Raw genomic sequence first — 24,417 nt, 5'->3', positions numbered from 1 at the left:
GGGGTTCGCCGCGGCGAAGAATAGGTTCGCCGCGGCGAAACATGGCAGAGACCTGCCTTCACGGATGGGATTTCGCCGCGGCGAAGTGAGAAGTTGGCCGCGGCGAACCTAGGCAGAGGATCTTCTCTTGTTTCTTTTGCCTTGAGTTCTTCAATTCTGACCCCAAATCTTTAGTGTCCTACAATAAAAAGTAACAAATTGAAGTATCAATTGTCCTAGAAGTTAATTGAATCCAATTAACAACCAATTATGACAATTTAATCCTCAAAATGACACTAACTCAAAGTAAGAACCATAAATCTCAGTTAAGCACAATTTTCACTTAAAAGGACCAGAAAGCATGACAAAAATCATGGATAATGATATGAAAAGAAATTAATATTTTGAGCTCAATCAAATTCCCCCACACTTAGACCTTTGTACTCCTGAACAAAGCGTGAGAATAATTCAAAGTGACACTAGAACAAAGAGAAATACTACCATGCTTAAAGATGAAAGTAGAAGATTAGTAAGAAATTCTCACGGAATTGACATCAGTAAACAAGGACATGCTAAGAAAATGAGCACAAAGGAAAATTAACTTAAAAGATTGATTAAGAAAGATCCATCTCACGGATAAGTGTTTCACTCTTAACTCACTTGTCTTTAGGGTTATTTCACTCCAAGTATACTCAATCCAATTTCTACCATAGGCTTGTAATAATTCTACCTCTCCACCATGGGAAACAACTTTGCAAATCAAGAGGACTTTTCAGGGTCAAAATTTGGAATGGAGGTCAGCCGGAATGAATGAAATGAGAATGAACATGAAGATGAAAATGAGTACGAACATACAAATTATTAAAACAAAATTAGTCTAAATAATAACTGGGAGAGAAGTTACTTATTTTTAATATTTACATCTCTTTTCTTTTTTCTTTTTTTTTTTTATATCCCTTTTATATACTTTTTTTTTTTTCCGGCTGAGCAACTTCTCTTTTTTTTTTTTTTTTTTTTTTATGTTATGTTGCATGCATGTACTCAAGATGAAAGCTCAAAAGGGTTTGCAATGGTAAAATGATTAGGTTTGTGTTTGGGAAATGCGGGTATGAAATCGAATGCCTCTATCATTTTTACAAAAATTGATTCGCTGAGCTTCGATTAAGAACGAGAACAAGTTCTAGAGAAATATGAACTAAGCAGATTCACTCAATTTAATAACTTAAGGTCCAAAAATCCTTCCAACAAGGCTCAAATCTCAATTAGTCAATCTCAAAAGTTAACAACCATATAGTCATAATTTCAAAGCACATCATCATTTACTATCTGTCAAAAACATGAGAATAACTAGTCTAAGTTCAACCCTCATTTAAAAGCATGAAAATTTTCTAAAAGCACTAGTACAATTTGAACTCTTCTACTAATTTTGAAAAAGGATGCAGGAGTATGACGATTCTAAGCCGGGAAAATTTTTTTGAAAACCAGCTGAGATTGCAAGGAATTTATTAAATTTTTTTTTTTTTAAGAGTTCGCCGCGGCGAAACAAGGGGGTCGCCGCGGCGAAACAAGGCAGAAAGCGAAAATTCCTGTGCAATTTCAGCTCTTCAGCAACTAAACTCAAAATATTCACAATTAAACCAATCTATCAGTTCAAAAACACCTCAAAATCATCTAAATGCATGGATGCACGAGAAGCATTTGCTAAAATCCACAATATGGACCTCCCCCACACTTAAACACAACATTGTCCTCAATTTGTGAATTAGGGATAGCAAACAATGCAAGGAGGCTCAGAAGTGAAAATAGAACAAAGATTAAAGCAAGCTAATCAGAAATCATCCAAGTGAACAAGCGTAAAAACCAATGAGGCACCATAAAGTGTAAGAAACAATCCAGCCTCAAAACAACAAAAGAAACAAAAGAACTAAAGAAAAGAACAGAAAACCACAAAAACAGAAAACTAAGACTGATGCTCAGGGTCAGCTGCTCCAGATCCTGACGGTCCTGCACCTGATGTGCCTGCTCCGTCCATACCCATATGATGCTGTGGCTCCTCCTCCTCAGCCGGTAAAGTGAAGTTCAAACGATCCGCAAGCAAAGCATCAAAACGGCGGCGGTAGCGACGTTCTCGCTCATAGAGGGCGTCACGGTCCTTCTGCCGCTTTATCTCCCGAATGAGTGTAACGCGAATCTGATGAACTTCCTCAGATAGCTCGTCAATATCATCGGCAAGCGTGTCTAAGGTGACGGGCTGGGGGGGTTCGGGAACATCAGGGCCTTCCTCGGCTGGATCAGTGGCGGCCTGGCCTGCACTAACATCGTATACGGGGTGGACAGGTGGGTGGGGTGCAATGGTGGGTGGTTTAAGGCGCTCAAACCGGAATAGAGGGGCAGGCTCAAAGTAGCTGTCATCATCAAATGTAGGAACTCCGCACTTGCGGAAAAGGTCAGAAACAAGATGGGGAAAGACAATGCTATTGGTGATTTTTTTGGTATTGACGGAAGAATGGAGGGCGGATTGAATGATTTCAGCTACGTCAAAGGATTTGCCGGTCATGAGGAGAAAAACAATAAGAGCTTGGCGTTTGGGGAGGTTCTGGAGGTGGGAAGTAGGTAGGATGTTATTGCAGACTAAGTGTAGCCACGGCTTTGCCTCAGGCCGAAAATCAGAACGTTTTAGGTACAGTTCAGCAGTGCGGGGACGATGCCAAGTGGCACCATCCCGGCATAGGGTCTGGAGGATCTCATCATAAGGATAATTATCACTATAATGGGAGTACTGAGAATTACGGACTACAGGAAGCCGGTAGTGGTCTCTTATGTTATAAATAGTGAAAGTGTAGTTCACAAGCTTGCCCCGGAAAGGAATGGATAGCATACCATGAAGACGGGCGTAGGTGTAGAAATGGCGGACAAAGACATCATTACCATTAGCTCGTGGGCGAGCCAATTCAAGCATTTGGGATTCCTGAAGTCTCTGGACAAAAGGATGGTCGGATGGTTCAAGGGGAAAGGCTCTCTCCCTATGGAGGGGGCGCTTGTCCACTACCCTATAGATGGAATCATAGGTTAAGGGTCCCTCAGAGTCAGACTCAGACTCAGACACGGGTAAAGGTTCAGGGTGTGGGTTTTTGGTGCGAGGCATATCCTGAAGCAACAACAACAGAAAGAACACTAATCACAACAAAAAGACCTACAACCTAAACAACACAGAAATGAGGAAACTTAAAACCTAACCGTGGCAAATGGTTAGTTAATGATTCATAGGTTTTCAGAGGACTAAAAATTTTCAAAATTAAGCAAATAGATTAATTAAAAAGACAATGCACTATGAATCAGTAGATAACCTACAGGCCACGCAACTACACTAACCATAAACTAATCCAATATCAAAAACCATAACAAATAACCTAATAAACCACTAAACTAAACTAAACTAAAGGAAAGAACAAGGGAGGAGAAAGAACATACCAAGAAAGAGAGAGCAACGCACACGCGAGGAGACAGAGACGCAAGCGAACTGGAAGCGGCGCTGAAGGGCGGAAGAGAGACACGAAACAGAGCACGCCGAACGGAAACACACACACACGACGCTGAAGCGAGCTGGACGGCGCGGGAACAAAACAACAACGGAAGAAGCTTTGGACGCCGAACGAGCTGAACACGGGAGACGCAAAGGAGGTGCCGACGGTTTGAGGGAGGGGGGAACGGTTTTGAAATTAGAGGGGAAAGAATAGGTGTTTAATTGAGTGGAGATGGGAAAAGACGAAAAGGGGTTCATGGAAGAGGGGTGGGCGGTTCAGATAAGGGGCAGAAAGGGAAAAAACACGCGGAAACGAGCCAGAAAACGAAACGCCTCAACGCAGAAACGGCACGTTCGCCGCGGCGAAGAATAAGTTCGCCGCGGCGAACAATGCCCGAGAAGCAACGAACGGAAGAAAGACGTTTCGCCGCGGCGAAACATAAGTTCGCCGCGGCGAAACACCACAGAACGCACAGAGAAAAAAAAAAACACTTAAACCCAGAAAAACACAACAACCAACAACAGACAAGGCTGGATATTTCAAAAACTTTAAAAATGCCTCAAAAGAGATCAAGAGGTGTTCAACAAATCCATGAATAGGCAGTATACCACAGATAAAATTCCTCAATCAAATTGAATCATATAATTCACTTAAAACACCAATTCATCAGGCATGAAACAAGATAGGAGAGAGATCAAAAACAACCAGGGGAGTTTTATTGAAATTAGCTATAACTACTCTACTTTCCTACTGAAGGGAGTCTCTCCCCCACACTCATTCAACATACAACACATGCAACATAACAAGATTAACAAATAAGCAAAAGCATGTAAATGAGTGAAGGAAAGAAACTACCAGGGAGCTAAGGAGGTTTCTGGTTCTCATGGTAGAGCTTCAACTGATGGCCATTAACTTTAAGGTTTGCTCCAGTTTTCTCATCGAGAAGCTCCACCATTCCAAAATTATGCACCTTTGTGACTGTGTAAGGTCCATCCCAACGGGTGTTGAACTTTCCATGCTTAAATTTGAATCTGGCCTTAAACATCAGCACTTTGTCTCCCACCTTGAAGTTCTTCCGTAGGAGACCCTTATCATGCACCAATTTTGTCTTCTCCTTGTAAAGTCTAGCGCTCTCATAAGCCTCCAATCTCAGTTCCTCAAGCTCTTGCAGCTGCAACTTCCTCTCCACCCCAGAAGATTGTAAATCCATGTTGCATTGTTTGACTGCCCAATATGCCTTATGCTCCAACTCTACTGGTAGATGGCATGCTTTGCCAAAGACTAAACGATAAGGAGACATTCCAATCGGCGACTTATAGGCAGTTCTGTAGGCCCACAATGCTTCCTCTAATCTTAGGCTCCAATCTTTCTTGGATGGTTTGACTATCTTCTCCAGCACTTGTTTCACTTCTCGATTGGACACTTCAGCTTGGCCATTGGTTTGGGGGTGATATGCAGTGGAGACTTTGTGGGTGACACCAAATTTAGAAAATAAGTTATCTACCACTTTATTACAAAAATGGGTACCTCTATCACTAACCACAGCCCTTGGAATCCCAAACCTACAGAAAATGTTGGACTTAAGAAACTTAGAAACCGCTTGGGCATCATCTTTTCTAGTAGGTACAGCCTCTATCCATTTGGAAACATAATCAGCAGCTAGAAGAATGTATATAAAACCAAAGGAAGGAGGGAAAGGACCCATGAAATCAATCCCCCAAACATCAAAAATTTCGCAAAACAGTAAAGGTTGTTGAGGCATTTCATGTCTTTTACCTAACCCCCCAAAACGTTGACATTTGTCACAGGACCGACAAAAATCATAAGAATCTTTAAAAAGGGTTGGCCAGTAAAAACCAGAATCTAGAATTTTCCTAGATGTTCTCCTTGCACTGAAATGACCACCACAAACCATTGAATGGCAAGCTGTAATGACAGACTCAAACTCTTCACTAGGCACACACTTTCTGATAACTTGGTCACTACATATCCGCCATAAGTGAGGGGCATCCCAGATGTAGTGCCTCGATTCGCTTTGAAGTTTTTGTGCCTGAAATTTAGACATGAAAGGAGGGGTGAGTCCGGTTATAAGATAATTAACAATATGCGCATACCAAGGCTCTTTAACAGCTAGAGCACATAATACTGAATCAGGAAAGGAATCACAGGTGAGTTCAGAAGAGTCTACTCCCCGTGTATCATCAGGTAGCCTACTTAAGTGATCGGCTACATCAGCCCCGGTTCTCAATGTCAAATTCCTGAAGAAGTAATGTCCACCTAATCAACCGTGGCTTCGATTGTGGTTTCTTAAGAAGATAGCGAACAGCTGCATGATCAGTAAAAACAGTCACATGAGAATTTAACAAGTAAGGTCTAAACTTCTCTAAAGCGAAAACAACTGCAAATAGCTCTTTTTCTGTTGTGGTATAATTGACTTGAGCTGCATCCAGTGTTTTCGAAGCATAGGCAATGACTCTTGAGAGCTTCTCCTCCCTCTGGCCTAACATAGCTCCTACAGCAAAATTAGAAGCGTCACATGAAATTTCAAAGGGCATGGTCCAGTTGGGTGCAACAAGAATAGGAGGAGAAGTGAGTTTAGATTTCAATTCACCAAAGGCAACTTTACAAGAATCATCGAAATCAAATTTCACATCTTTTTGTAAAAGCTTTGAGAGAGGTAAAGCAATCTTGCTAAAATCTTTTATAAATCGCCTATAGAATCCCGCATGACCCAAAAATGATCTAATATCTTTAACACAGGCAGGATAAGGCAAAGAAGATATAACCTCAATCTTAGCTTTATCAACTTCAATTCCCTTTTTAGAAATCAAATGTCCTAGAACTATCCCCTCATTGACCATGAAATGGCACTTTTCAAAGTTCAAAATCAAATTCTTTTCAATGCATCTTTTCAAAACCTTTTCAAGACTAGCAAGACAATCATCAAAAGAACCACCATAAACAGTAAAATCATCCATAAAGACTTCCATACATTCCTCTAAAAATTCACAGAATATAGCCATCATGCAACGTTGGAAAGTCCCTGGAGCGTTACATAACCCAAAAGGCATCCTACGATAGGCGAAGGTACCAAAAGGGCATGTAAAAGTGGTTTTATCTTGGTCCTCCGGTGCAATAGGTACTTGAAAGTACCCAGAGAAACCATCTAGAAAGCAGTAATGAGATTTGCCTGCAAGTCTCTCAAGCATCTGGTCTATGAAAGGAAGAGGGAAATGATCTTTCCGTGTGGCATCATTGAGTTTTCTATAATCTATGCACACACGCCAAGAATTCTGCACTCTTGTAGGAATAAGCTCATCCCTATCATTTCTAATAACAGTAACCCCACTCTTTTTTGGCACTACATGTATTGGACTAACCCACTCACTATCAGATATGGGATAGATGATCCCAGCACTTAGAAGTTTGGTAATTTCCTTTTTAACCACATCAAGAATCAGGGGGTTTAGTCTTCTCTGGGGTTGTCTCACTGATTTTGAACCTTCACTAAGCAAGATTCTATGTGTGCAAATGGCTGGACTAATTCCAGGAATGTCCGCTAAAGTCCACCCAATAGCCCTCTTATGCTCTCTCAAAACAGTAAGGAGTCTTTCTTCCTCAACCTTAGATAGGGAGTTAGCTATAATGACCGGTAATCGCTCATCAGACTCTAGAAAAGCATATTTCACAGTAGGGGGCAGGGGTTTCAACTCAAGAGTAGGTGGTTGCACAATAGATGGAATCAAATTATGAAGTTCAAGAGAGAAAAGATTACTCCCCTTTCCTTCAATCAGTGAAAATTCCTCAACCTTGCAGATAGCTTCCTCTCCAAGCGTTGAACCAACTTGTAGTTGATCTACAGCAACTGCCTTAGAGGGAATCTCTTCCATGACTTCGTCCTCCATATCTGAAATAGCAACAGAAAACCCTTCCCCAAGGGAATTATCGCTGACAATAGAGGGATCAAAGTCTAAATTGGGGTCAAGGGAGGAAATAGAGAATGCATGTGGGAGGGAGAGCATACAATTAAACACAGTGCAATCAAGGCATGTATCTTTATCACCACATGAGCAAGAAGAAGGTGTAGAGTAAAGGGATGAAAAAGAAGAAATAATGTCATCCTCATCATCAGAAATAACTGAATAAAGTTCAGAACTAGAGGAATCATCTAGCAATTCAAACTCAGAACAGATATCATCAACAGCAACATCAATCATATTTACACCCAAGAGAGAATAGTCTTCATAAGGATGCCTCATTGCTTCATACATGTTAAAACAAACCTTATGATCTCCTACTTCCATAGTGATGGTACCTTCTTTCATGCTAATCATAGTGTTAGCAGTCCTCAAGAAGGGTCTACCAAGAATCAGTGTGGTGTCATGGACAAGTTCAGAGGACATATCAAGTACATAAAAATCAGCAGGAAAGACCAAATCCTTAACTTGAACCAAAATATCCTCTATGATGCCTTCCGGATACCTAATACTTCTATCAGCCAACTGGAGTACTACAGTGGTAGACTTAAGCGTCTTGACTCCTAGTGAAGTGTATACAGACTTAGGCATCACATTAATAGCTGCTCCTAGATCTAGTAAGGCTCCCCTTATAGAAACTTTTCCTATTGTGCAAGGGATGGTGAAGGATCCAGGGTCCTGGCATTTCACAGGGATTTGAGGCTTAAACAGGGCAGACACATTCGAGCTCACTTGGACTCTTTCATTTGGTCTAAACTTCCTCTTATGGGTACACAGGTCTTTAAGGTATTTAGCATAAGCAGGAACTCTCTTAACAAGATCAAGCAAAGGAATATTAACTTCCACTCTACTGAACAAATCAATCACATCTTTTTCAAATTTAGTTTCAGTCTTTCTTTTGCTTATCAAGTATGAATTAGGAAAAGGAAGGTCTTTGAGATTTACCTCTTTATCATTCAGCTTACCAGCTCCATGCTTAGATGACCCATCATGCTCCTTTGATGCTGCTTCCTCATAATTACTCTCAGATTTTGCTCCTTTGCTACTTAGAAGAGTTGACTTCTTTTCATCTAGCAATTCTCTCTCTTTTGCACTCTCAGAATTCTTAACTCTTGAATGTTTAGGAAGAGGCTTATCACACTCAATCTCCTCATCAACTGATTCCTCTTCCTCTTCACTGAATCTTACTTGCTTCCCACTTCGTAGCGCGATTGCATTCAAACCCTTTGGGTTTATGACGGTATTGGAAGGAATGGTGCCACTGCTTCTAGCTTGTTGCTCACTCATGTTGTTGGATAACTGAGTAACATAGGAGTTCATGTTCTCAGATTTAGTCTCCCATTGCTCCATTCTCTTTTCCAAAGCACTAAATCTAGCATCATTCTTGGATGAATCTTGTTGAATTAGTGAAGCTAAGGAGTTGAACTGAGTAGCGTTGGCAGCCCTTTCTTCCTTCATTAAAGCCATCATATTCTGTAGAAGTTGATTCGTTTCATCCTTAGGTGGGACCGCAAGGGCTTGAGACTGGTTTTGGAACTGGTTTGAAGATGGACCAGCTCCTCCACTCTTCTGAAATCTATTTGGAGGTCTACTATCATCATTCCTCCAGCCCAATCGAGGGTTTGATTTCCACCCCTCATTGTAAGTGTTGGAATAGGGGTCCCATTTTTGATTTGGGCGGCCTTGGAAGACTGCGGACACTTCCTCATAACGGCCCGGACAAACGCTAGATATATGCATGACTGATCCACATGTGTCACAACTAGGCGCTGTAATGTCCATAGGAGTGGATGGGCGATGCACACTCATATTCTTCAATTCAGCAGTGATCAAAGATAGTTGAGATGTCACTTGGCTTCCCAAAGAATCCACCTTTGATTCCAAAGCGTCCATTCTTCTGTTGTGCACCGAAGCAGCTCCCATCTCATGTACTCCTTTTGTATCTCTCACCCCATGTTGTTGATGATTCAGAGCCATCTTCTTTATCAAATCCCAAGCTTCTGCAGCAGTAGAGTCTATTAAAGATCCTCCCGATGCAGCATCCAACATACCCTTCTCTTGGTTCTTCAACCCATCATAGAAGTACTGCACCAGTTGCTCATCCGGAATTTGATGATGTGGGCATCTTGAAAGTAGGTCCTGAAATCTATTCCAGTAATCGTAGAGGGATTCATCGTAGTCTTGCTTGGCAGAATAAATCTCCTTCCTCATTGATGAAGTTCGAGAAGCCGGAAAGTATTTCTCCAAAAATGCCTTCCTTAAGTTCCCCCAGCTATGGTATGCATCAGCTACATGTCTTGGAAGGCTCATGTACCACTCCCTAGCCTTGCCTTCCAAGGATAGATGAAAAACCTTCCATAGCACTTGGTCCAACGATGCTCCCACAGGCTTCATACTCTGACAAATCATGGAAAGAGATTGCAAATGGAGGTATGGGTCTTCTCCTGTCAAGCCATGAAATTTAGGAAGAGAGTTAATCAATAAACCCTTAATCTCAAAATTAACTTCAAAATTTGGACATGCAGCAGTAAATGGGTCAAAGTTAACATCAGATGTGGTGGCTTCCCTAATTGTTCTTCTTCTAGGGTTCCCATTATTTTCTCCCACTCTCTCTTGCTCACCATTTCCTCCATTGCCTCCATTCCTTACTTGGTTGGCATTGGGGTTAGGATGAGGTTGGTTTTGTGGTAAATCAGCCATTATCTCTTGGTCAGTAGGTTCACTCTCACTACTGGATAGGCTAGATTCCACTGAAATATTCTCTTGCTCGATCACCAACTCACTTGTCCCTCCGACTCTTTTCTCTCTTCTTATCTCTGTGAGTCTTCTCTCAATCTCAGGGTTATAGGGCACAAGCTTGGTTTTTCGTGGCATGCAAAATAAGTATCACAAGAGAAAAAGTAACAAAATTGACTTGCAGCACACAAAGTCAAATAAAAGTATGCAATGTGATGGATGCAAGTGTAAGGTGTGAGTATGAAAGTATATGGATGAGTATTAGTATGTATGGATGAGTATGAGTATGTATGGGTGGGGTATGAGTAAGTATGCACAGATAAAGAAGCTGAATGCACGTGTTAAAAACTTTCAGAGAAGTTGGCCGCGGCGAAATCAGGGGTTGGCCGCGGCGAAAGTTTGCAGAGAAGACCAGATGTCTGATTGTCGGGAGTTGGCCGCGGCGAAAACAGGGGTTGGCCGCGGCGAAAGTGTCCCGAGAGAAATTCCTTCGGTTTTTCAAAGAGTTGGCCGCGGCGAAATAACAGGTTGGCCGCGGCGAAAGTATCCCGAGGGAATTTCTTCAGTAATTCGAAAAGTTGGCCGCGGCGAAAGGTAATGTTGGCCGCGGCGAAAGTGGGCAGTATGCTTATCAGACACTGGACTTCACTGATGCAACGTGAGAAATGCTGAAAATCAAGAAAATCAGTATATTTGTTTGTATTTCCAAAAATTTTGATGCTATGCAAGATGAAAACCTATACTATGAACAAATATGCAACTAAACTACCCTAAATGCTACCCATAAAGATCAAAAACCTCAAAAGTCAATCAAATAGCACAAGCTAACCTAGAGAACCAATTTCTTGGCTCCCCGGCAACGGCGCCACTTGAAAGAGAGCCTTTCTGTCGTTCGCTTAGAGGTTCTCGCTCAAAAATTTATCCAAGCTATGCAGTAGAGCAAACTCGGGTCGTTCTCTTTTGGGAGCCTAAATTAGATGTCTAAGTTAGATTAATGCTATGCAGAGTAATGAAAAAGGGGTTTTTGGTGTTTTTAGCCATTAATGAAATGCCAAAACTAAATGCAATGAATACTGATCTAAGTTACTATGTTTTTGGATTTTTCTAAGATAGTGGTGATGAAGTGAAGTTAATGATATGAAATCTCTTGAATATAGCTTTGAAGCAATCATAGTTCAAAATAATTTTGGGAGTAGAAATCACCAAGTCTTCTAATGAAAACCTTAAAGAACCCTTTAAGTCTAGGATCTTAATCAATGTCACCCATTTCATAAGATCCTATTAAGCTCACTTGGTGTGTGTATTAAGATTAATTAATGCACTTGGTTAAATGCAAGCTCAGATCAACTCAACAATCACACATTACCATGCAAGACAGAGAGTATCAAAAGGGATGCATAGAAACATATATGTAACCACATATATTAAAGCTCAAATTCAACATTAACTAATCCAATACACAAAACAATCATCCAGAATTGATTACAACCATAATCAAAATAGCTCAGCTCAAATTTACAAATCCTAGACCTAGAAATTCATAAATAAAGAACTAGAACTCATAGATGAAGCTAACTCCCCTTTGAAGCTCTTGGAACTCATGCTCCTTCCACCATATTCAAGAGTTGAGAGGCTTAGCTAGTCATAACTCTTGAACCAACTCCAACTAGATAATGTTCTTCAGCCATGGTAGCAGCAGATGGAAGAAATGGAAATGGGATTAGGGTTTCTGAGGTGAAAATGAGAGAAGAGGATGAAAGATACGAAGGTGGAGGCTGAATCCTCGTCATCTGCTGTCATCATACCTAAAATAGGGTTTCTAACCCGAAACTTACGTGCATGGGTCGGTTTTTGGGGATGGGTAGGTCAAAATTTCCCGAAATGGTCGGGTCTGGAATTTGCTGCTCCGAGGGGTTCGCCGCGGCGAAGAATAGGTTCGCCGCGGCGAAACATGGCAGAGACCTGCCTTCACGGATGGGATTTCGCCGCGGCGAAGTGAGAAGTTGGCCGCGGCGAACCTAGGCAGAGGATCTTCTCTTGTTTCTTTTGCCTTGAGTTCTTCAATTCTGACCCCAAATCTTTAGTGTCCTACAATAAAAAGTAACAAATTGAAGTATCAATTGTCCTAGAAGTTAATTGAATCCAATTAACAACCAATTATGACAATTTAATCCTCAAAATGACACTAACTCAAAGTAAGAACCATAAATCTCAGTTAAGCACAATTTTCACTTAAAAGGACCAGAAAGCATGACAAAAATCATGGATAATGATATGAAAAGAAATTAATATTTTGAGCTCAATCAGTTAGCATAATATGTACATAACCAAAAAGGGTCCATGAATTTTATGGCAAGACACCATACTTTAGCTTCCAATCTGCAGCTTGCTCATAGGAGTTTTAGGCCCTAAAATGTTAGATTATACTTGGGAGATGAGATTTTAAGAAATCCCAGTAGCAAGATCAATCAACCAAAACATTAACATGCATCATTATAAAGCATTTCAACATTAGCTATCATAGGAGAACTAATCTTTTTATAAATAGGCAACCTCAACATGCAAGGCCATGGCAACAAATGCAAGGAGCAACCATATCACAACATCATAGTTCAACCATATAATAGCAAGGATACATGCCATAAATAACAATACAAAGTTAACATTAATGGCTAATTAGATCCCACTATCTTGATCCAATGCTTTTTGTTTTTCTTGTTGTTCCTTCTTGCTTCCACAAGTACCAAACTCTAACATGGCAATCCACAAAAATGGCAGCAAGAATCATCAACCATTCCTCATAAAATCAATAATATAAATCAAGTAATTCCTAAACCCCTTAAAGCTTCCATCTTTGTTCTTGAATTTTTAGAGTTGGTTTCCATAAACCCTAAAAATTTCCTCTTGACTCAACCCTACATGATTTTTCATGTAGATTCCAAATATCTATTTGGATTTAACAAAACAAATTCCCTTCCTTCAGTTTCAACTTGGCCGAACCATTAGGGTTCAAAACCCAAAAATTGCAACTTTGATTCTATGGCTTCCAACACTTGTTATTTAGGTTTACCCTACACCATTTTTCATTTTGAACACAATGGAAGCCTCAAAACTTTGGAAAACACATCCTAGGGTTCAGTTTTGGTCTTGACCTAACCAAACCTCTTGAAGTTCAACCATGAAAAACTTTTCAAAACAACACTAAACCACTTGAAACCATCTTAAATTATAGTGTTCTAACTATGTTTAACAACAAAACCTCCTTCCCTACACTATACCCATTTCGGCCAGCAACAAGAAGGGAAAAGAAGTGATTTTTCCAACCATACATATCAATAAAACAAAGCAAGCAACATCTTAAGACAACTTACCAAGGTTGGATCTTAGTTGGAAGGTCAAATATGCTTGCTTTTGCTTGATCTCTTCACAAAATCACTCTTGCTCTCTCTCTTTTCCCTTTAGCACAAAATGAGGTCTGATTATGGGGGAGGAAAAGCTCATTAATGCTCACAAAATATCCCACCAACCATTATTAATGATATGCCATGTGTCAAGAGCCTAATTAGTCTTAATCCTTTCTCTTAATTAAATTAAATCATAATGTAATTAAATTCCAAAGTCAAGATCCTCTCCATTGGTAGCTTGACACTTGGAAAGTTTTAATTACCATCCATTGAAGGCTTGACAAGTGGTAACTTGTGGGCCAAGCAAAGTGCAAGACTCTACTTCTTGCTTTATCGATGCACTTTTACTTCGGGTTTAACTTCTTTTCTATAATTATAGTACTCTGGCCTTTGTAATTATTTTTTGTCAGATCTATAAATTATTCTCCTCATTTTTATCTTCCCAAATTGCCCTCTTCGTCTCAAAATTAATTTTCCAATAATTAAATAAAATAGAAAACTAATTTCCTTCTCTTTAGTGATTTTTCCACTTTTCAGAGGAATTGGAAAAAATCTTGGACACTTGACGGTCTTATTTTAATTCCATAATCTCTTATAATTCCTTGGGATATCATAGGAATTTTCTTGGGATTTTATTCTTCTTAAAAATATTTATTTGGAATTTTCCAAATAAAGACCTTAAACTAGCTTAAATTGCCCTTAAATTTCTTTGTAATTTCTCTAAGGGAAAATTGGTCATAAAAATAATTTTATAATCCTATATAATTCTCAAGGAACATTTTTCTTATTTTTCCTTAATTTTGTAAGACTTACAATTATTTTTCCATAATTATTCTTGACCAATTTTCCTTAATTAGTCAAAGTTTTCATAATTGGCTTGGAAAATTATAATAATTATTTTTCACCAAAATTCTTCTATTTCTCCTTGTCATTTTTTGCCTTTAAATATTTAGGGATATTCTTATTCCTAATTGCCATATTACTAGATGTGACAGAATCTAGAGACATAGCTGCCATGGACTTTCAAAGACCCAACCAATTCTCCCGAAATAGTTACAATAATGGTTAGAGAGGTGACTTCACATCTAAGTGGAGTGGCAATTTCAAGGTGGTCTAAGCAAGGAAAATATGTATAAAGGTGCTGAAAAGTCTCAAGGACAGTCTGGGAATGCCTCTATGGGAAATTATTCTAGACCATCTCCAACAAGAGAGATCCCAATTCAAGAACCAAGTATGGAGGACACTTTATTAAAGATGATGAGCAAGCTATGTGACAAGGTGGAGCAAATTGAGGTCAGAAACAACAATCTCTAAGCCTATGTCACTCAAATAGTAAATTCTAAAAGTGAGGAAGTTGCTAGGAAGGGAGACTTACTATTCAACACTGTGATTAATCCCACCTATAAAGGCCTAAATGCCATAAGTTTGAGAAGTGGCAAGCTAATTGGGAAGAAAGATGATGTAAGTGAAGATAAGGAGGTAGTGTTGAACGAATATTTGCAATTCCAAGAATCAATCTCTACCTGAAAGTATGAAAAAGAAGAGCATCTTAAAGAAGAAAGCCACCACACTTGTGATTGATAAAGAGGATGTTGGAGCTACTAAAGGGAGTCAACCTCACACTCAAGAAGTTACTTGCAATAAGGGTAATGAGGTAAATCTTAAAGAACTTCCCTTTCCACATTCTTATCTTCAAGACATGAAAAAAGCTAGTTCTAATAGGAAAGATGATGACTTGTTTGAGTTGTTTAGCAAATTGGAAGTTAATGTACCTTTACTTGAGTTAGCCTCTCAAACTAAATATGCTAAGAGTTTGAGAGATCTATGTAAATATAAAAAGAAATTCAAGCCTAATGAGATGGTCCAACTACCTTCCAATGTTAGTGTACTATTTAGGCCCCAATTGCCAGTTTAGTATCAAGACCCAGGGAGTTTTGCTATACCTTGGACCATAGGAAGGACTACTATACCCAGTGAGGTGGTATGGTAGTCTTCGGTACCAATCTTGAGCCTTTCCTTCCAAAGTTAGGTGAAACACCCTCCAAAGGACTTCTTTTAAATTAGCCCCGGTGGGTTTTGTGGTGGCACAGTTCATTATCAGGTTTTCTAAGTGCTTGTGCGGATCATCACTTGCCAAACCATAAAACTTGGGCATATTGATTATGGTACTTTATCTAATAATCATAATCTTTGATAATTCTATCCATCTTCTCTATCTTACTTGAGGCTCTTATGATCGTAATACAATTCTATGGTTGCCCCATATAGATAATATCTCCATATCTTCAAAGCATATACAATTGATACTAGCTCCAGGTCATGTACGGGATAATTTTTTTCATAAGTCTTTAGTTATCGTGAGGCATAAGCAACTACTCAACCCTGCTGCATCAGTTCACATCCCAATCCTTGCTTAATTATATCAGTATATACCACATACGGCAATATAGGATCGGGGATTATCTGCACGGGAGTTGAGGTCAACTTCTATTTCAACTCTTGGAAGCTAGCCTCACACTTAGCATCCTAGCTAAATGGTTGGTTCTTTCGAGTGGGCTTAGTCAGCAGTAGGGTAATCCTGAAGAAATCTCGTATGAACCTTCTGTAGTAATCTGCTAGTCCTAGAAAGCTCCTAATCTCATTACTGTCTTGGGCTGTTCCCAATTCAATACGGTCTCGACCTTACTTGGGTCCACTGCTACTCGTTCTTAGGTAATTACGTGACCTACGAATTTAACCTCATTCAACTAGAATTCACATTTGCTCAATTTAGCATATAATTGCCTCTCTCGTAATGTAATATCCCGACTTTTGGGCCTAAAAATACGAAAAAATGGCCTGAATTGGATAGACTACTAGATCCCCTTTTAGCAGAGGTCCTAAAGATGAGAAAGGAAGTCAAAGCAGTTTTAGAAACTAAACTGTAAAGTGAAAGCTTTCAGGGGCTCAAGTATAATCAAGGCTAGAGGCTCCAATAAAGTCTCAAAGGCCCAGAAAGAGAAAAGAGAGTAGAAACAGGCTAAGGGTTAAGTTAGAAACCTCAAAGAAAGGATTGTATGAAGTTAAGTCCAAACAGTGACTAAACTGTAAATTCAAAAAGTTATGACTAACAAGGGCAAAAATGGAAGAGTGTACAGAAAATTCCAAGAAAATCCCAGAAAATGGGAAATAATATTCTAAGACTCTTCTATGAAGAGAGAAGATGAAGATACCCTTGAGATAGCGTAAATGGAATTTATGAGGTTATGGCCAGTAAAAAGTACACTGTTTGAGGTAATTATTTAAAATAGCAAGAGACCTAAAAAATGTACGTAAAAATGAGGATTAATTGGTTGAAAGGTTATACTAATTTATAAAATTAGTCCCGTAACCAAAAGGCCAGGGGAATGGCTTTAATAAGTTAAAGAGCAGATTATACCGATAAAAGGGTATTTCAGTAAATGATTTTTATACAAGGCTTAGATGAAGTGTTATGGCCTGAGAAAATTCATAGATACTCTCTAGAATGAAAAGGAATTTATGAAGTAGACAGAAGAATTTTCTGAACCCTGGAAGGCCATAAAGAAAGTCGGAGAAATGTGGGCCAAGTAAAATAGGAGGAAACTTAAGGGCTAAGTTTAGATCTGACGGGTATGATCTAATCTTCCTTCTCCTCCACCATTTTTCTGACACGTGGCCTCTTCTAGAAGCATGATGCAAGGATGATGTAATAAGGTCAGGCAATGATGATGCAAAAGTCCACTTGAACTTCCAAAATTACCCTTACTCCTTCTTCTAGCTACCAAGGGCATTTTGGTCCATTCAAGTCAACTTTTTGGCTATAAATAGGCACTTTCCCCCCCCAATTCGGCCAAGCTAATGAACACTACGGAAAACTCTACTGCCCTTGCATCTAGAGAGAGAAAGAGCTAATTCTAGTGAGAGAAAGTCCACCTAAGTTCAAGCTTCAAGATCAAGGTATATGGTAGTTGTAGCATCTGATTTGATACCTATTTCGAATTAGTTACTGTGCATATCTGATTCTAAAATTTTGTATGCTTCAAGTAAACTCTCTAAGATTTAAATCCATGGGTAGAACACTTCATTTGGATATGTGTACAATTTATGATGATTTTTCAAACTTAGGGTTTGAAATCTGGAAACAGTGTTGAACTTTTGGAAGAGTTTCGATTTCCGTATAATTCCAGTACTGTTTGGCATAGAATTGGTTCCTGAAACTATTTTTCCTTTAAATTTAACTTAAGGAGCTTTCAGTTAGACTTGGAAGCACTCAATTTAGATTTTTCTAGATTTAATTATAAATTTTCAAAGTTGAGCAAAAATTCTGGAGTTTCTGCATGAATAGTACCCGCGAACCAAAATTTTCATATTTGGTATTCTTGAATCTAAGGCCATCTAAAGTGGTCTTAATTGACAAGAAATGGATCTTAAGGATGGGAAATGATAAGATTTATATTAGAAAAGTTAGAAAGAAAACCCTAAGACTAAGAGAAAGGGTTGAGGTTCAAGAAAGCTAGTCTTGAACTTTATGTAATCTAATGGTCCTAATGGATTGTGTGATCATTATGGTTATGTTTAGGACCTTGGAAACATCTAAGAGGATGTTTGGTGATGTTGACCGAATGCCCACATGGTTGGAAAGTCAAGGGAGTGAAAGGAAAAGTAAGAGGAAAGCTTGAGGTGCAAGGTAGTGAACTTACCCTTTATGTGATTGATATGGTATGCTCATGTGTTGGTTTGTATTTGTTGTTTGAATGATGTTGTGACATGGTGATTGTTGCTGGAAATGCTGTTTTTAATATGTTCCCATGGCCATGCATTTTTATACCAAGCATAAAGTATGATGGCATGTCAGTAGTTAACTTAAGTTTATGAAAAACTACATACCATACACTAGCATCCATCTTGTGCATGTATGAGGTAATGTTTGCTGCTAAGATTCCCCCGAATCTCACCCCTTCATAACCAACCATTTAGGTCAATCAATGATGGGCACTAATGGCATGAAAAGAAAGGAGAAGAAGTGGAGAATTATTGATGCTAATGATTGATACTAATATTCAATGTATAATTCTCCTATGTTATAATTATGTTGTGAATGCCATGTATTTAATTATAAAGCTTATGGCATGTACAGGAATGTATGAGCATGAATGGGAAAAAGCAAGCCCATGTTAGGTATGCCAAAGAAATAAAAGGAATAAAAGTAAAGAGATGTTAAGGGATAAAACGTAGGTCATGGAGCAGTTAGTTTCGAGTTTCAGTTTGACCTATCATATGAATGAGTTAAGCTACGAAATTTGGTATACTTATAGTCCATATCCCAAGCTTTAAAATGAGTGGTGAATCACCTCATTTGGATGTGTATACGAAGAGATATGAATTGTCAAAGTTAAGGCATAAAATCTGGAAAGTCCAGATTTTACCAAACGAATAGTAATCTTAATCCAATAAACTATACATTTTCAGTGAGGGTGAGTTCAGTTGAATATTTTTTCCTTAAAGATCATTGAAAGAGCTTTCTGTAGAATTTTGGAACACCTCCATACAATTTTTCTAGAATTAGTTATGATTTTTCAAAGGTGGACCTGTAATCTGAAAACTGGACAGTGAACAGTAATTTTCCGAAAATTAACGTCAAAATTGAAATTTTTAAGTGTAAGAGCATCCAACATGGTCTGGAATGGTTCTAAATGAATGCTAAGGTACTATATATGTAAGGTGTGACACCTGCAACCCCATAGCTCCAGCTCGCTCTCCGTGTCTCTTTCTAAACTCGTAGCTCCAGCTCGACCTCCGTCCTTCAACTACTCCATTTTCAGCTCCCCTTTTCCCCACAGCTTCCTGCCATACCCCTTTCCCCATGCAGCCCCACCACTAAATGTTCCCCTAAGCTCCTCACTTGCTTTATCCTTCTCCGTTGCCACCGCCATCTTTTGTCCCCACCATGGTCCCCACCCCTACCCCTTGCCCATCCCAACTCCCACCCATGGTCCCCACCCCCTTCCCATCCTACCACCTGTCACCTCTAGTAATAGGAATAGGAATATTCCTAAATAATTAAGGGTAAAAAATGACAAGGAGAAATAGAAGAATTTTAGTGGAAAATAATTATTATAATTTTCCAAGCCAATTATAGAAAGTTTGACTAATTAAGAAAAATTGGTCAAGAATAATTATGGAAAAATATTTTCCAGTCTCAGAAAATTAAGAAAAAATAAGGACAATATTCTTTGACAATTATATAGGATTATAAAATTGGTTTTATGACTAAACTGCCCTTAGAGAAATTACAAAGGAATTTAAGGGCGATTTAAGCTAGTTTAAGGTCCTTTATTTGGAAAATTCCAAATAAATATTTTTAAGGAGGATAAAATCTCAAGAAAATTCTTATGATATCCCAAGAAATTATAAGAGATTATAAAATTAAAAGAAGACCCTCAAGTATCTAAGATTTTTCCCAATTCCTTTAAAAAGAGGAAAAATCACTAAAGAGAAGGAAAATAGTTTTCCTTTTTATTTAATTATTGGGATATTAAATTTGAGACAAAGAGGGCAATTTGGGAAGATAAAAATGAGGAGAATAATTTATGGATCTAACAAAAAATAATTACAGAGGCCAGAGCACTGTAATTATAGAGAAGAGATTAAACCCGGAATCAAGGTGCACCGGTAAAGTGTTAATCGGAGTCTTGCACTTTGCTTGGCCCATAAGTCGTCACTTGTCAAGCCTTCAATGGATGATAACTAAAGCTTTCCAAGTGTCAATCTACCAATGGAGAGGATCTTTAACTTTGGAATTTAATTACATTATGATTTAAGTTAATTAAGAGAGAGGATTAAGACTAAGTAGGCTTATGACACTTGGCATGGCATTAATATGGTAGATAAGATATTTTTGGTTCATTAATGAGCTCCTCCTCCCCCCATTTTCTGGTTATTGGTTCGGCCAAGTGAGAAAGGGAAGGGAAAAGAGAGAGTTCAAGGGAGAACCAAGGAGAAGGCATCAACTTTAAGCATACAAGTGAGATTTAAGGTAAGTTTTCGGTTCTAAGTTGTTCCTTGCCTTGTTTGCTTGAGTTGTATGGTTGAAAATCCTAGTTTCTCTTCTCCTTTAATGCTAGCCGAAACAAATATATGGTAGAGGAGGAAGTTTTATTGTTCAATCTTGCTAGAACACTTCAAACTATGGTAGATCCTAGTGGTTACAAGTGGTTGTAGGTTGATTTTAAAGTGTTTTCCTTGCCATGTTGCTTGAGTTTCATTTTGACCAAGGCTAGATCTAGACCCTATGATAAGTTTTTCAAACTTTTGAGGCTTCCATTGTGTTCAAAATGAAAAATAGTGTAGGGTAAACCTAAACAACAAGTGTTGGAAGCCATAGAATCAAAGTTGTAATTTTTAGAAAGTGAACCATAGTGGTTTGGCCAAGCTGAAACTGAAGGAAGGAAATTTATTTTGTCAAATACAAGTAGATATTTGGAATATACATGAAAAATTATGTAGGGTTGAGTCAAGAAGTGATTTTTAGGGTTTATGGAAACCAACTCTAAAAATTCAAGAACAAAGATAGAAGCTTTAAGGGGGTTTAGGAGTTACTTGAATTATGTTATTGATTTTATAAGGAATGATTGATGATTCTTGCTACCATTTTTGTGGATTGCCATGTTAGGGTTTGGCATTCATGGAAGCAAGAAAGAAGAACAAGAAAATCAAAGAGCATTGGATTAAGGTAGTAAGATTTAATTGACCTTAATGTTGAATGTTGCATTGATTGCTTTGCAATTTCATGTGCTATTATGTGGTTGAACTAAATGATGAGGATGATGATGATTGTGTAGCTATACTCCTTGCTTTATGTGCCTTGGCTATTGCATGTTAGAGTGCTACATGTATAAGGTAAAGTAGTTCCCTATTAATAGCAAAAGGTTGGAATACTTGTAATTGATGCATGTTAATGTTTTGGTTGATTGATCTTCCTATTGGGATTTTCAAAAATCTCATCCCCCAAATATAATGTAAAATTTTAGGGCCTGTAACTCTCAAGAGCAAGCTACAGATTGGAGGCTAAATTATGGTGATACACCATAAAAATTCATGGACATTTGGTTATGTATAATTATCAATGGTTGGTGCTGTAACCCCTAAGCAGGATGTTAGTTTAGAGCCACGTTTTATTTAGTTACCAAACGAATTTCTGCATGAATTTTGGTATGGTTAGATTTAACGTCCTGAGCTTCAAATTGATAGGTATCATGTTAAAAATGGACAAGTATACTATTTTGAATGATTTTTCAAAGTTCAGGTTCAGGATCTGGAAAAAGGATTTTGGCCAAATGGATAGAGGTGAATTTCACAAAAACTTGATGCTTTTTCTTAAGGAATTGGATCATAAGATTAATTTTCCTTGAAATAGGACTTAAAGAGATTTAAATAAAATTTTGATCCACCCCATTTGGATTTTTGTGGAATAAGTTATGAATTTTTGAAGTTGGGCAAAAAAACTGGATTTTTACCTGATGAATAGTAAAAATCCAAAAATTAGCGTTTTTCATGAATTTTTGAGCCCAGAACCATCCAATGTGGTTGAAAATGGTTTTGAAAGGAATCTAAGACAATATAATAGTAAGGTGTGACACCACCCACCCACGGTCCCCACCCACATTGACGGTCCCCACCCCTTTCCCGTACCTACTTTCCCAATTCACCCCCATTCCCATTCCCTTTCCCTTTGCCCTTACCACTCTTCCCCCTCCACACTTTCATTTATTTTTTTTTTTACAGGACTCTCAATATAATTCAAGTCAGTCTACAATACATTGTAAGTATTTTTTTTCCAGCTAAATTATTTAAAGGCTTAGAAATTTAAGTTTGTTATTACATGTGGAAATATGTGATAGTTTTATTTTTCTATTTTCTATTTTAGGTTGAATCATATGTTAGCAAATATAATTGCTTTTGTTATGGGCTGTGAAAAATTAACAAAATTTGTTATATGAATTGTTTAATTAATTGTTAAAAAGGGATTTTAGGACCATGAAATTTTTAGCCTATTATGCTGCTAAAATTCTTAAGGTAAAAAAATGTCACATCCTACCTTTAACCTCTTGGAATACGCATTAGTAAGCGTTATGGTTCAAGCAGGTCATGACACAAGCCTCTGGATTTAAAATTTTAACATAATTACTCGGATTACTATTCACTGTTCGAATTCCAGATTACAGGCCCAATTTCAAAAATTCATAACTAATTCTATAAAAATCATATTGAGGTGTTTTAAAATTCTACAAAAAGCTCCTTCAATTCACTTTAAGGGAAAAAAAAATCAAACTAGACTTATCCATGACCAATTTGTACAGTTTAATCAATAAAAATTACTATTCATTTGGCAAATTCTAGAACTCCCAGACTCTGTGCCTTAACTTTGAAAATTTGTATCTCTGCACATCCAATTATAGTGATCTAGCACTCATTTTAAAGCCTGGGATGTGTACTATAACTCTACCAAATTTCATGGCTTAACTCATTCATTTGATGGGTCAAATTGGAACTATAAACTCACTGCCCCCCAGGACCTACGTTTTATCCCTTAACCTCTTTTTACTTTAATTCTTTCTATTTCTTTGGTATACATAAATTAGGTTTACACTTTCCCAATCATCCTCATACATTTCTATTCATCCCATAAATATTGTAATTAAATACATGGCATCATTGGCATCCATAACATAAATTACATAATAGGAGAATTACACATTGAATAATAACATCATTCATTAACATCAATAATTCTCCACTTTCTTCTCTTCGCCTCTCATGCCATTATTGCCCACCATTGATTGACCTAAGTGGTTGGTTAAAGAGGGGTGAGATTCGAGGGAATCTCAGTAGTAAACACTACCCATAAGCATGCAAGATATAATGTAAATGCATGAAATGTTATAATGTCCTAAACATTAACATGTGAATACCATGGAAAGTAAGCTAAAGCATTTCGTGCTTTCATAACATATTGCCAAGGCAAAGCAGAACATAAACTTGCAAACATAACTTTAAAAACATTTCATCATAGCTTAGTCACATCATGGCAACACAACCACATCATGCAAGCATACATATCACGCACACAATATAGGTGAGTTTACTACCTTGTAACATAGCTTTCCTCTTACTTTTCCTTTGATTCCTTTGTCTTTCCAACCCTATGGATTTTTGGTCAACACCATTAAACATCTTCTTAGATGGTCTAAGGTCCTAAACACATCAATACATTATGCAAAATAATTATTAGAATAAAGTCATCAACTTATCTCCACTTGATTCTTTCTTGAACATACTTGAGCTCTAACTTTTGAGTTTCAATTCCAACCTTCCTAAAATTATTTTCACATGCAATTCCCACATAATTGTGCATGTTGATGAAGCCTTATCATTAGGGGCTCTCAAAGATACTAGAATTAAGCTTTAGAAGTACAATGGCTCAACCCTAGGTCGCTTCACAAGGAGGCTTGTTGTTCAAGAGTTTTGTTAATTAAATGCCTTTGCAAATTATTAACAATGGAAGTGATCTAATTATATCTAATTGATTTAACTAGCTATTCTACTTTTTATATTGATTTTCTAGTTTATGAAGATGTAGATGGTAGAGACAGAGGTTTGATCAGAAATGCAGAGATGAAATCTTCCTAAGAGTGGCAACCTAACCTTCCTAGCCTGATAAGGAATGGAATTGATTGTGGTCAGAAGAATGCGAGCATCAGATTATAAATGAATGAACCAAAAATTCCTAAGGTAATA

This window comes from Neltuma alba, unplaced genomic scaffold (genome assembly GCF_004799145.2).
Source record: "Neltuma alba isolate B1F8T4 unplaced genomic scaffold, ASM479914v2 tig00010080_pilon, whole genome shotgun sequence".
Classification (NCBI taxonomy): domain Eukaryota; kingdom Viridiplantae; phylum Streptophyta; class Magnoliopsida; order Fabales; family Fabaceae; genus Neltuma; species Neltuma alba.
This window is presented reverse-complemented; position numbering follows the sequence as displayed.